The following is a 15,545-nucleotide window of genomic DNA, read 5'->3' as shown; positions in this document are numbered from 1 at the left end:
TCTGATACCATTCGTTTTAGTTTGTCGTTTTCAGGAGACAAGATTTCAACAACGTCACTGAGGCATTTTTTAACGAACTCCTCTTCATTGTATGGCTTTTTAGCCCGTGCAATGTTCCAAGCCAGTTGATACGATGCAAGCGTGACAGTCTCTGAGTGCTTTGTAATTTTTTGGAAAAACTGTACCTGCTTTTCTGCCTGACTTTTCAAAGTGTCCAACTTGTGCTTGCGAAATTCAGTACCTTTTGGAAATTCCTTATCGATGTTAGCATGGAGTGAGCTGAAGTGGCGCTGAAGATTTGAAGCTTTGAAATGCGCTAATGACGTCTGACATATCAGGCAGAATGGCTTGCCATTACGTTCAACAAAAAAATATAAACTTTCCCACTCTGTTAAAAACGTCCTGTGTTCATCTTCATATTTTCGTTTAGCTGTGCATTTTTTCCCTGCCATTTTGAGAGCGAAATTGACACTAATTGTTTACTCGAATGGGTTTGCCCCTCCTGCTTTGTGGAATTTCACCTCATGCGCATGCGCGTTTGAAGAAAATACCATATTGAACTCAAGCGAAGCGAACACGCACAAAAAAACCCCCACAAACACAAATGTTGATATGAACGTAAAAGAGCCGCATGAAACCAGGCAAAGAGCCGCATGCGGCTCGGGAGCCGCGGGTTGGCCAGGCCTGGTGTGCAGATTACATTACATTTCATTTCATTTAGCTGATGCTTATATCCAAAGCGACTTACAATAAGTGCATTTCAAACATGAAGGTACAAAACCCAGAACAACAAGAATCAAGAAAGTACAATTTCTTCAAGAAAGCCAAACTACAAAGTGCTATCAGTAAGTGCCATTTTAAGCTACTAAAGTTCTCCTATTCAAGGTAAAGTCGGAAGAGGTGTGTTTTTAGTTTGTGGCGGAAGATGTATAGACTATCCACTGTCCTGATGTCGGTGGGGAGCTCATTCCACCATTTAGGAGCCAGGACAGCAAACAGTCGTGATTTAATAGAGTGTTTAGCTTGCAGTAAGGGAGCAGCAAGCCGATTGGTAGATGCAGAGCGGAGGGAGCGGGCTGGGATGTAAGGTTTGACCATGTCCTGGATGTAGACTGGACCTGATCTATTCATAGCACGGTACGCAAGTACCAATGTTTTGAAATGGATGTGGGCAGCTACTGGTAACCAGTGAAGGGAGTGGAGGAGCGGAGTAGTGGGAGTGAATTTCGGGAGGTTAAAGACCAGTCGAGCTGCTGCATTCTGGATGAGCTGCAGAGGTCGGATGGCACTAACAGGTAGACCTGCCAGGAGGGAGTTACAGTAGTCCAGACGTGAGATGACCAGAGCCTGGACCAGAACCTGCGCCGCCTTCTGAGTGAGAAGAGGACGTATTCTCCTGATGTTGTGCAGCATGTATCTACAGGAACGCGTCGTTGCAGCGATGTTGGCAGTAAGAGAGAGTTGACTGTCGAGTGTCTCCGAGGTTCCTAGCAGTCTGGGTCGGGGATAACAGAGTTGTCCAAGGTATTAGTCAGGTCGAGGGTGGGAGAGTCTTTCCCTGGAAGGAAGAGCAGTTCGGTCTTGTCGAGGTTGATTTTCAGGTGGTGTGAGGACATCCACTGAGAGATGTCAGTCAGACATGCAGAGATTCATGCTGCTACCTGTGTTTCAGATCGGGGAAAAGAGAGGATCAGTTGGGTGTCATCAGCATAGCTGTGGTAGGAAAAGCCATGCGAGTGAATGACAGAGCCGAGAGAGTTGGTGTACAGAGAGAAGAGGAGGGGACCCAGGACGGAGCCTTGAAGGACCCCAGTAGTGAGAGGACAAGGTTCAGACACAGATCCTCTCCAAGTTACCCTGTAAGTGCGGTCGTTGAGGTAGGATGAGAAAAGGGTCTGGTGGTTCACTGTGTCAAATGCAGCAGAAAGGTCAAGAAGGATCAGGACAGAGGAGAGAGAGGCTGCTCTAGCAGTGTGAAGTTGCTCAGAGACAGCAAGGAGGGCAGTCTCTGTTGAGTGGCCTGCCTTGAAACCAGACTGGTGACAGTCAAGAAGGTTATTATGGTGGAGATAGGAGGAGAGTTGATTGAAGATAGCTTGTTCGAGAGTTTTGGAAAGAAAGGGAAGAAGAGAGACGGGTCTGTAGTTGTTTACTTCAGCTGGGTTGAGGGTGGTTTTTTTTAGGAGAGGATTCACTCTCGCCTCCTTCAGAGAGTTCGGGAAACAGCCAGTTGACAGAGACGTGTTAATAAGATGGGTGAGAAAAGGAAGAAGGTCAGGAGCAACAGACTGGAGAATGTGAGATGGGATGAGGTCAAGGGGGCAGGTGGTTGGGCGGGCGGAGGTTACCAAGGTGAGAACTTGATTAGGAGACAGGGGGGTGAAAGAGGAAAGCGAAGGGGATGAAGATGAAGATGATGGAAATGTAGTTACAGAAGCTGGGTTTGAAAATGAGAAGCGTATGTCATCAATCTTTTTAGTAAAGTAGTTGACAAAGTGGCTTGGTAGAAGGGTGGAGGGAGAAGGGGGAGGAGGAAGAGGGGGGTCAAGGAGGTTGGAGAAGATGGAGAATAGCTTTTTGGGATTGGAAAATGAGGATTGAATTCTGGTTAGGTAGAAAGAGCTTTTGGCTGCAGAGATAGAGGCCAAGAAAGAGGAGAGGAGAGATTGATAAGTGAGCAGGTCGTCAGGGTGGTTAGATTTTTTTCCATTTCCTTTCTACCGCTCTCATAGTGGCTCTCGGCACACACCGAGTCAGACAACCACGGAGCTGGGGAGGACTTGCGGGCTTGTCGTAATGTAAGAGGACAGAGAATCAAGAGAGGAAGACAGAGTAGAAAGGAGAGTGTCTGTGGCTGAGTTAAGATGCATGAGTGAGAAAGAGTCAGTTGAAGGGAGGGCAGATAAAACAGGGCAGGCCAGAGAGGAGGGAGAGAGGGAGCGAATGTTGTGACGGACAGGTACAGAGTCTGTTGATGTGGGAGGGTTGTCAGTTTGAGAGAGTGGGAGAGAGTAAGAGATAAAGAAGTGGAGTTACAGTGAGGTTAGATGTGGAGCAGTTTCTGGTGAAAATATAGTCCAGGTGGTTACCAGCTTTGTGAGTAGGAGGGGAAGGACTGAGTGAGAGAGCAAAGGAAGACAGTAAAAGCAAAAGGTCAGAAGACTTCTCAGTCTGGATGTTAAAGTCACCCAGAAGGACAAGTGGAGGGCCATTTTCTGGGAAGTTTGACAGGAGGACATCTAATTCATCCAAGAAATCTCCCAAAGAATGATACTGAACCCATGGTTCCCCTGCTTTTAGCTTGTTGACCTCTAAAAAAAAAAAAAAAAAGCAACATTCCTTTTGTCAATGTTGAGGTGTCTCAAAGTTGTTATCAGTTGGTGGTGAATGAAGGAGAAAAACAAAAGGCATTTCTCAGTATATTTTGGTACAAACAACATGTTTTCAATTCATCACATACATTTTAAATCCTGAACTACAAACAACAGATGTCATTTTCACCAATCTGTACACATGTTTCATTATTTAAGAGAACAAAAAGGTTATTTCTAATAATTGAACAATCTGCCTGATTAATCTGTGTTTGATTGAAGATTTCAGAAAATGTATGTATAAATGTAAAATATTGCAGTGTCAAATGTAACATTTTTCCACACTGGCCTATTTGGGCAGAGTTTTACGGCCTAATTTCCAAATAATTCAATCAGATGAAACACCCTTGGCCCTTCTGCAAACAATTATTTTCATTATCAATACAACAATTATTTCCTAGTCTATGATTTATCAGAATTGAATTTAAAAAAAAAAAAGCATGTTGTTAATGAACTCATCCTAATTTTTATATTTTGTCTGCCCAACAGTCAAAATACTCAAAGATGTTGAGTTTACTGTCATTGAAAAGTAGAAAAAATGCACAAGTCGGTATCAGTAATTAGACATCCTAATGTTCAAAAAAAAAATTCATCTCGCTCAACTAACTAATCAAACAATCAATGAATCATTCAGCTTCAAAGAGCTAGATGATTTCTAGGTACCTGAGAAATAATGACGCTGACATATATTTTTGATGTCAATAGGGGCACTAGATAAAACTAATCTGTCATTGAACACAAGCGCTTCAAATCAGAATTTTTTTCAGAGTAATGACATAAAAAACAAACTTATATGACCTAGTGTTACAGGGTCTTTGGTTACACAGTGCACACTTCCCTGTAGTGGGCAGCCATGTAAACAACATAAACTCGTTTTCATAACATTTCAATATTAATCTTTATTGTATTTTTTTCAAATAACCCCAACCAGTGATAATGAAACATAGACCAGGATTAAATGTCACAATGATACAGTAACACTTATAGTCAGGAAGTTAGATTAGGTAGGCCTTCAAAATAAAAGTCAATCAGATTTAACTTCTGTAACATTGAAGTTTACATTTGCTTTATCTATATTTTGATGCAATATTGATTAGTAACAGCTACAATATATAAATATAATATACAAATATAATAAAACATACAGAAAATAAAATGATTATAGTCACTTGCATGTGACTCTGTATTGAACTGTTTGTGAACGGAATACCAACTGAAATTTCAAACGGTTGAGTTCAGACGGTCCACTGGGGGGAGCAAGTGCTCTTCCCCTGAAGTTCAAAAGCAACTCAGAGGACGCAACTTCAGCATCCTCAGCATGAACGATAGCAAATCTCAGAATTTATTTAACACGCTCTGAAAATGGCGCAAGACTGTTCTCTCCCTCCAGTGAGGGAACAGTTTTCCATGTTTGCTCTATGTGGGAGGAAAAATGAAGTGATTCCAGGAGACATCCCAGTCATACAGTGTAATGATGCACCATGGGCTATATATTTTCCTACCATTCATCTGTTCACTTATTCTCCCCCTCTTATCTCCAAGCTCCTGCTTTGAAATTCCTGTGATATCTGCACCTAAAAAAATCTCCCTCATCACAGCCCCACAGTTTTTTCAGTTTTTAGCGCTTCTTCTGGTATTCCCGTGTGGGTGAGAGGAAGAAACAAGATTGGGGTTTGCCCATATATGCAGCATATATGCAGGAGTTTTTTACATAAACAACGTGAACTTGCAGGTAGGGTTGACGGCAGGTGTGATGGATGCCTCTCACTCAGATGTTTTAGTGGTGAATGCAGGCAATAGTAGCAGAGAAGGAGTCTGTCAGGATGATAAGAAGCAGATAAAATCCAGGGCTTCCATGAATATTTCATTTCTGGAGAGATGCAGTCAGAAAGGGTGAGAAGGAGGGTTTTTTTTTTGGGGGGGGGGGGGCAGATTTGGCTGCTATCTCTCTCACTGTCCTCTTGTCTGGTTGTTGTTTTTTTCACCCTCCTAGTGCCAGATGGACAATTTTCATTATCTGATTGGCTTTTGTAATTAGTCCAGATGAGCTTCCCTGTAATGTAATAAATGCAGACAAAGATGTGGGGCTGTCAGCTCTGACTGCATAGGCTCCGATCAAAAATAGCAAACCAACCATTAAAATGGTGGAGAACAGATTAAAACGGTATGTTGGGCCTCCAAAACAGCTTCAGAGCTTCATGTTGTAGATTCTCCAAGTCAATTTCTCTTGTCTTCTTCTGACGATGGTGGAGAGCAAGATCTAAGAAGGTGTTCGGCCAGAAATGTTGGGGGCCGTGAAGAGACCACATGGTATAATTCATTTTCACACTCATCAAACCTTTCAGTGCTCCACGTTCTGTGTGTGAAGCATTCAAATTATTTTTCTCAATCATTATGAAATTTTCCTTTAATTTGTTTTGTCAAAACCATTCGTAACAACAGTGTTGTTCACTTTGTTTATTAGAACACCTGCTTTTGTGAGGTGAACCATTACAACGAGGCTCACCTACGGTTGACACACTAAGTGACACTAAGTGGTATCAGTTTAAACAGACATGTGACTAAAGACAGAAATATAATTTTCTTTCTAGATGAAAGACTGGTCACAACACTTAAAACCTTGAATGTCACAAAATGTACAAGTAAATGTTTTTCTGTGATTCAAATTCCCAAAGACTCAAAGAGCTCAACTCCATTATAGTATGGTGGAAGCAGAAAGCTCTCTATAGCTAGCTATTATTTTGGTGACCTGACCCTTTACATTGATAAGGGCCTAAAAAAGTGCTCAAGCGGCTCCAGATGTTCAACTGTAATTCTGACTTAGGGATATCACAAGTCAGACATTCTTTTATATTTGATATTATTCATTGACTGTTTAATATGAAACAGAATGTAGTCTCCAAGTCTGAAAATAAAGTCAGTGCAGTAGAACATTAAAGTGTGATACCACTGAGGGCCTCTGGTTCAAATAGACAAAACATGGCCACTTCTCTCATGAAACTTAAAGTCAATAAAAAAAAGTCATCACAGTGTCATTATCTAAAGTCACTCCTTCTGATCAGTGTTCTGGTAGTCCTTAAATAATTCCTAATTAACTACATATTATGCCTCAAAAAGAGGTATGTTTGGGGGCGTGTCTGGTTTGATTTGCAGGCAGTCAGACTTCCGGTCTCAGTCTCAGTTAGATTGAGTCCAATTCTCCCCTCAGTCCTCCCTAGCTAATTTCAACACTGCCACTTCTGTTTTTAAAAAAAAAAAAAATATATATATACAAAGGTGGCAATGATGAAAATGCCAGACTCAAGGCTTCAAAACTGCAGTTTATACACCAATGAATGGGTTGCTGCATGGATTTACCACATATATATATATATATATATATATATATTTATACTTTAATCAATTACTTTTATTCTTTTTTCTTTTGATAACCAAAATGGTCTTACATATAAAGTTGGATATTATTGTGAAAGTTGGACCAAAATGGACCAAAAGTTGGACCAAAATGCCTTTGACTTGTTGCATTATTACTTAACCCTTGCCTCGATAATATAATAATATCAACATTCTTGAGATGTGTAGATATGCCTTAAAAATCAGACAAAAGGAAAAGTGTCTTGAAATATTTTTAGCAATCTAGTCATGAGAACACGAAAGAGAGTCATACACTGTCAACATCTACAAACTGTAAAAACTGATCCTCTGCAAAACATGCAGTAAAAATCATTTACGATCCGTTTTATTATTGAGTGGTGTGCCATGTTAGCATAATTTTCTTCCATATCCAGACTAGTACTATACAAGCCTTTAATTTTGGTTAATGTCCAGAAGCTTTGCTGATTATACACACAACCCCTTTCAGCACCGTCCAACTTCCCACTTTAATCATTTCACACTTTCACACATGGAGGCTGCTCAGTCAAACCACAGTTCTTTTCCCTTTTGTCATAGAGCAGCACTATTAAAGCAGTTAGGTAATTTGCTAAAGGCCATGTTTATGGCTCTAAATCAAAAGCAATCAATGCTTTCGCAACACTATTCTCAAGATGTCAAACTTTATTTCTTTGTGATCTTGTGATTAATTACATAATATATGTTGGTTGCAATTACTGCATTGTGTTGACAACAGTAAAATAATGGCGTGTTGCTCAGTTGTGATTACATCAGCTTCTGTAAACCTAAACTTGGGACTGCACCATCAGCTTTACCAGGCTCGTAAGACAGTGTCAGTGAGACAGAAGCAGTAAAACTCAGACACACAAACACTACACAAGTCCCACAGGTCCTCTAACTGATATATTCATGTGGTTTGTGATTACCCTCTGTTATGACCCACAGGGTGACCCACAGGGACGTACCAGAGGCAGGGGATATGCAACGTATGAATTGTCAAAAACACTCTTGAAAAATAAGCAACACTCGTCAGGATGTGGCACAAAAACAACTTAGATCGGCTTTGGAAAAGCTAGTGGTTTGGATCAAGATCACAGGTCCTGTTGTGTTAAACAAGCGTGAAGGTTGGGGAATGGTTCAAACTTTGACCATCAGTTTGAAATGGGAAATCAACGGCTATCTCCTACGGTGAAGTCCAATGTTTTGTTGACCCATCCACCAACCGAACCTTCTCCTTATGCCAACTTTGTTGGTCTGACAACATAACTGGAATTACTCCTTCGCAAAAACAACCATTAGGAGACTTGAACAAAGGAACTTAGAGGTCATTATGTTATGCCAGCACAGTTTCCTCCGATTCCTCAGGACACATTTCTTTCAAAAGCACCTCTCGCATCCTCCCTCCAGAAAGAGCCAAGGACCGAAATTATCTATCAGGATTGAATAACTTTCAAGGAACTCAATCCCCCAACCTATGTTTTCACAACACTCTTGAGAGGTGGTAATTCCTGTAGGATCAGGGAGTTCAGGGTGGAGCTTGTAGTGTTCAACAACTTCAGTATTTCATGAGTCATTTATATATATATTTTTTTTCATTTGTATTCATTGTGCTTCATCGCAATAACATAGATACAAAAGAAATCCTCTGATGGATAGTCAGACAACAAAGTCCCGGTTATCTACAATGAGAAGGCCTACCTAAAAATGTTTGTGTAGGTTGGTAAAAGTGGTTTTGTAATGTCACGGCCAAATAGTAGTAGTACATTGTACTGTTGCTTTTTCAACCGTCGGTTGACTAATTTTCCTAGTTTTTGTGGGGTTTTTGGTTGAGGTGGAAACACAGTTAACAAGAACCTTTTATTTCCTTGGAAAGTTCCCAGACATTTAGCCTGGTATTACCAAACCCAAATTCACTGAGTAAATATATGGGTTTGTCATGCTCGATTGAGGATTGTTTCTAGTTTTTGCATTTTAATAGGCTAAGACCCTATGTTAATTTTGGAGCAGCCTTTAACCAATCGGCATTGACCACCAAACACTGTTTGCTGTGCACTAAAACACTAGTACTGCCACCACTGCTGGACCTTTTTCACTACGCCACCTGCACTGGTCCCCTGATAGGTTCTCCCTTAAGAGTAGCTGAGCAAACTGTAACATGGTTTCCTGACTATAATTGAAGAGAAGACTAAAGCTATGAATAATAGCTGGGTGGACACATGATTGAGTTTTATTTATTCCTTTATCCAAATTCTTATCTCAATATATAAAATGTTGCCCATAGAGAACTAGAAGGTGTCACAACTGACATAAATCATAGCCAATGGCATCAGCTCCTGTCATCCCCTTTAAAACCATTGTAGCACAGCATACTGTCAATTTCTTAATGATTGAAGAAGGAGCAGACCAGCACCCCTAGAAAACTTTAAGCAGGAAGAAACTCATACTTGTCCAGGAGATTCCGACTAGTAAACACCAGATTTATAGTATTATTGATAGGCCTCCATGGGCGGATGATGTCAAATTGTCTTGGGAAGAGGTAAATATTGGATTTAGGTTCCTCTTCCCCTGGTATTATAAGAACCGCTGCCCAGTGTAAGGTCGGCATTTCAGATGATGAATCGGAAATGTGGATCACTTAACTCATAACTTTATTTGTAATGTCATCATTATTTAAACGTTAAAGTGAACGATTAACACTCATCCCATTGACTGAAATCAAGTGCTGTAACAATGTTGAGAAGTAAGCATCAGTAAATTACACACATACAAAAATCCTGATGCAATTCATTTATTAACAATTCAAATGAAGAACAACGCATACTTTATTAGAGTCATTAAGCTATGAGTGTGTATAATTTACTTTCCAAACATGAATTAAATGGCCTCATGTGTCCTGTGTAAAAACCCCAACCTTACCTGCACAGTGGGGTATATATCACTTAAACAGAGGAGGTGAAAAGGCTTTTCAAGTATTACCCCTTTATGTGTCTTCTAATTGTAATTCATCTGTAGTTAACCCGAGTTAACCAATATGGCTGAGATTTAATAGATAGGAGTTAGCTTATTTTTTTATATGATTAACTGAATGGGAGGGTTGCATTCAGAAAACTTTTGTTTTAATTGTGTAAGTGATATAAAATGCATATTACATCAACCGAACCTGTCAGTGGAATATTAGATGAGTCTGTTCATGTGCACTCTGGTCCACTGAAGTCATGAAAATAGCCCTCTGTCGGCTGCGCTACACTTACATCTGATTTGAGGTAGCGAAAACGCAATTTCACCTCAAAATTTTTACCAGAGTTGCAACTTGGAATAACCCCTTTCATAGTACCAAAATGCAAATGTGCTTGGATCTGTGCTTAGACTAGCTTTGTGCTAGTGGGGAAAATGGGCCCTTAACCTTTCATTTAAACAACAAACAGAAGCCACACGTGTTTCATAGACAAAAGCTCTTTTAATGAAAATTTTGTATCTGTCAAGTAAAAAAAGTTGATCATATGCATACTATTTATAGCTTCAACATAGCAGGCAGTAAAAAAGGAGTTTACATTTAAAATATTCAGAGCATTCAAAAGTATACGTCTTCTAATAAAACTGAAACTGAGACATTCCCATACATTGTTGTCTCACTACCATTCTAGTAGCTCTTCAGCTACAGGAGATGTGTGTACAGTATGCAAGCCTGGGCTCAAATTCTATCCAAAATCCTTCCATTTGTACATCCAGAGCATTTTGATTTGACTGTCAGTGCTAGGGCTGGTTTGTAATGTGCTGAGTGAGCACAATACATCTCTGTGAAAAGCTTAGGAAAAAGGATTCTGGATAGTATTTTGACCCAGGTGATTTCAGTTTGACACATCAAAAACCTGTTTTTGTTTCTTTTATTTATACCAGCTGAGATGGCTAAGGTAGGATTTCCAAGAGGTCTTTTCTGCTGATAATATATCACCCAGATGTCTGCGTTTATGGAAGACTACTCGTTCGTTTGCTGCCGCTGGAAAGGTTTGTGTTACTTCACATGACATCTGAGAGGAACGTTGAGTTTACGTCATGAAAATATACACAAGGTCATATAATGTATATACTTTAATCCTTACTGAATAATGTGTGTATTTACTTCAGAGCATGTTTCACTTTCATCATTGGGCAAATACATGCCAAAGTACTGGTGATGATTTTACTAATACTTGTTTGTGATTCCACTAAAATTTAAGTTCTTTTTAAGTGTAAATTTAAAGATTTTAGAGGAATTTAAATATGATATAATGTGGCATATATTCTGGACTTAATTATGTATAACAATATCACTAACAATATCACTACATTATTAGACACTTCAGGTCTATGTATCCCATAGACCTGAAATGTGTATACGTTTACTACGTACAACCACGATATTCAGTATCTGTTTTTAATCATTTTCTCAATCAATTGGTCTGTAGAATGATGCAGGTGATGTCATTAAATCACTTGTTTTGTTCAAAATCCAGCAATATTAAATGTACTCTTGCATAAATAGGACAAAGCAAAGTAGCAAAACCTGACAAATGACAAACAGGTCTTGAGGAAAGTTTCACATTTGGTTTGAAACATAAATTAAAATTCATAATTGATTATGAAAAAAAAAAAACAATTATTCTACTACTGATTGACTGATCGGGTTATCAACTATCAATCATTTAAACTGCCAGTCTTTGTAAAGCTCTCATCCATGCAGAAAATACTCCCCTAAAAAAAAAATGTCTTCTCAAACTAAAATTTAGCTGGCTGAGTGTTCACGTTATCAGAAACTTCAAGTGGTTTGGATGCATGCAAAGGTAAGGGAGCAGCAATATGTATGTGCTGTTTAAGCTAAACAATAATACAAAATCAAAACTACAGTTACCTGAATAATCAACTGAAGCTCTTTTTTCCATTTTTTTTTTTTTTTTTATCAAGACAACACTAACATCTTTCTACCATCATTCCATCCTTTGTTAGCAACCTCGCACAGTGATAGTCACAAACTGTAAATTAACAAAATCATAAAGAGTACACTCACTCACTTCAGTGGACTTTCAGTCATTAGTGAAATACATGTTTACATACATTTAGACTGTAATCATTGCTGAAGGTCTTTAGGATTGCTTTTTAAGTGAAGCGAGAAAGAGCGAAAGAGATAATTCTATGGAAAAATGATCACAGCAGCCCACAGTGGGGAATTCAGACAACTTCAAAAGGTTGAAAAGAGAAGGAATGTCAATGAAAAGGAGGCAGTGGAGGACTACATTATAAGGAAGGTAGGATTGTTGATATAGTAATGTATTAGTTTATATATGTACAGGGGGAAATATATATATATATATATATATATATATATATATATATATATATATATATGCCTAAGAGCATGGGATGCTCATTTGGAGACATTTAAGTATCAAATATATGACTGGGGAAGAAGACTGATGGTGGTGTTAAAAGGAAGCTCACAGGAATAGATAATGGGAAAGTGTAAAGGGAAGAAGGAGCGAGAAGGTGAAAAATAGTGGAGGTGGGGTGAGAGACGAAGAACACAAAGGTGTGGAGGGGAGGGGAGAGGAAGCATGAATAATCCATTGGAGAATCACGACAGGATTAAGACAAGGTGGGAGCCAAAAATATCCCGGACCAAGGCAGCTTGGCACAATAACGCTGCAATGAAGCACAACACGACAGCAGCCACTCCTGCTGCCAATATCATCAGCTCAGGAAGTAAAACATTTGCAGAGGATTACAACAAGCTACTATGGTGTTGCTGTGTACTGTAAAACTTTCAGGGTCGTGACAAAACATTCTCTACGGTCTGTATATATAATACAGACATTTAGGAAAACCATTAAATTATAAGCAAATGCCAATTATTCTCTGCTTGATATCCAACTGCAAAAACAGTCCAATTTAACATGTCATTTAGTGAGCTTCAAAAGGGCACTCCAGCAGTTTTAAAGTTCCATAATGTCATCTATGGTTTGGAAGGAGCTTTTCAGAGTATTGAGAAATGATCACGGTGATGTCACCAAGCATACTGAAAAGCATCATGGGCAGTGTAGATACTTTATCACCACATCCTCAGGGGCTCCAATGGCCACAGGTCATCCTTGTGACGTTACGTTGTGCTCCACATACCACAGTCAACCTGACAATCATGCGGGTAGCTGTGTGAATCGAAACTACAGTGGTGGTGACTGTTGGCATGAAAATGCCAACATGTTGCTTTTTAGCAGGTCTATTGTTTACTATATCCACCCTATTAGCTTGACTGTCAAATGTCCAGTATTTTTACATATATCAAATAATTCACCAAATTGAAATTCTGACCCAGCGATGATGATAGATGAAAAGAGAGGGCATCAGCCAAAGGGATAACATCATCCTGACAGGGACATGCATGTAAAAATCATTTATTTAGTGCGCGCATTTGATGATTTTGCCACTTGCTGCAGGACTACATAACTGACTGACAGCAGCTTGGCAGGACAAGCACTGGTTTGTGCCATCTCAACCATCCTCTGCACAGCTGCCTTTGTGGTCATCTTGATTGGGCACAAGTACAATGACCAGAGGGCTGCACAATAGTGCAGGCCAACGGTTGCCACCCCTCAGTTGCATCATGAATGATGTCACAGCTTTACTGTAGACAGCTGTGTCCACAGGACAGTTCCTCAAGAGACTGGAAAAAACTGCTCTCCTACGCCATAATAAAGACCAGAGGGACTGAGGAGGACTGACCAAGCTACTGTCCTGGCAAATATTCAGTCTGGTGCATTTTAATGTGTGAAGTGGCGACTGAAGACATGTGAAACAAGAACTGCAAAACTGGATGACAAAGCCAAGAACTACATACCTCCCAAGGTGTTTTGAAGAAATGTGCTGAAGCTACCACTGAAGAACATTTCACAGGCTGGAGAAGACCAGGCTGATGCTGGAACTTGGACAGTCAAGTAACTAATTGGTCAGGAACATAGGAACAAGGATCCAGACAGGTAGAGCATGAAAGGCAGAAAATTGTGTTAAGAATGCCAACTCCAGAATAAAGGATCAAGAATTCGTCGGAAGAACCCAACAAGGAATATGTGGTCTGGGCCGGGGAAGACCAAAACAGGTTTAGTCAAAGGCCTTCATTAAACAACGAAAGAAGTTGGTGGTCACAAACATGACAAGAATGGAAGACGACAAGTTCTTAGTAAAGTTGGCCTGTGAAAAAGGCAATATTGAGTTTTTGTTAATCCTTGCCCAGACAATCAGTCACAATGGATCAGCTCAGATAAATCTCTACCACATCCTGTGCTGTTGCAAGACCACCTACGGTCCTTACAGGTGGCAGCTCGACAAGATGAGGAAGCTAGCACAACTCACTGAGCGTGAAAGTCTAGAAGAACAAGAAGTCCCAGAGTCACAGGAACAAGCTTGTTCAGCAGAGCTGCCTTATACAGACTAGAACACAAGTCTTGGGGCTCTATTTACATTCACAGTGCAGCTAGTTTAAATACTTTTGATATTATAGGTGGTATTATGCTGCAGTGGAAGGGGCTTTTTTCAGGGCTTGCGCCAATTTGCAATTTTCGCAGACTAATTTCAACCCGGCTGCGCTCAGATTCCCGGAACGGCACTACATGGAGTGCGTCATTGAAGATGTGCCGGCGCAGCACAATATTGGTGTCAATTTTGAGGTGAACTCAGACCAGATCTACGGCTGGCGCAGCCGGATGAGGGCTATTTTTGTGGCCACATGAACAGACCTATCCTAAACCGAGGTTTGGTGGAAGTTTTATTTGTTAAATCCCACTTTCATAAATAATGATAACAAGATTTTTTGGAGTTGCGCCCTGTGCTTGTGTTCACCAAAATACCAAACACTTTTGCCACAACCTACCACCAACCTGCGCTTGCTCTGCACCGATGCAGACGGAAATACAGCCCCTGGTAGACGATTCTACTCAAACTTCAGGATCCATCTTATTGAGGGTCTCTGTGCCAAAATCCAGTTTAAATACTTTTGATATTATAGGTGGTATTGTTATATGGTTCAGTTCAGCCACGCATGCTCGGGACTAATAGTTAGATAATTAGAACTGCTGCATCCATTTAACCCATTACATTTTCAAATGTCTTTAGTAAGATGGTTTTATGGAAGCGTGACACTAACACCCTGGAGTGCTCTTTTGCTCCCACATTTGAGATCATTGTGAGGTAATACCATTTTCTTCCCAGGAAAGTGAACTTGGAAAAAAAAAACTGCCCTTTTTTGAGATAGAATCAGTTTCCTCTGAAGCAAGAAAATCTGCATTTGTCACAACAGACAGCAACTTTTGACGTGCTGCTAGGAAACTAAGCCGGTAAGACTCATTACATCAGCAAAGGACTCAACAGGAACATTTCTCGACGTCTCACGTCACTGGAAAACTTCCCATCAACCCTGCTGCTCAAATCTTCTCAAATTCAAATGAGGGCTTACCTCCTGTTTTGCCTGCATCCTTTTTCTCTTTATCTCTTTCTCCCTCAAACACGTTTCCTCCACACACACACACACACACACACACACACACACACACACACACACACACACACACACACACACACACACACACACACACACACACACACACACACACACCCTTGATTTCTCTCTCTGTCACAGCAGTTAAGTAAGGTTAGAGCTTTCTGCTGTCTGGTAGGAAGGATAGATTAGTAAAACAAAGTTTAACCTCTGCCAACACCTAGAGTAAAAAAAACAAGCAACACAAAGACAGAGCCTGT

The sequence above is a fragment of the Brachyistius frenatus genome, unplaced genomic scaffold (genome assembly GCF_029030835.1).
Source record: "Brachyistius frenatus isolate BFR_SWC_R1_liver_20210118 unplaced genomic scaffold, ASM2903083v1 Contig_44, whole genome shotgun sequence".
Lineage (NCBI taxonomy): Eukaryota > Metazoa > Chordata > Actinopteri > Embiotocidae > Brachyistius > Brachyistius frenatus.
Note: the sequence above shows the minus strand (reverse complement) of the source record.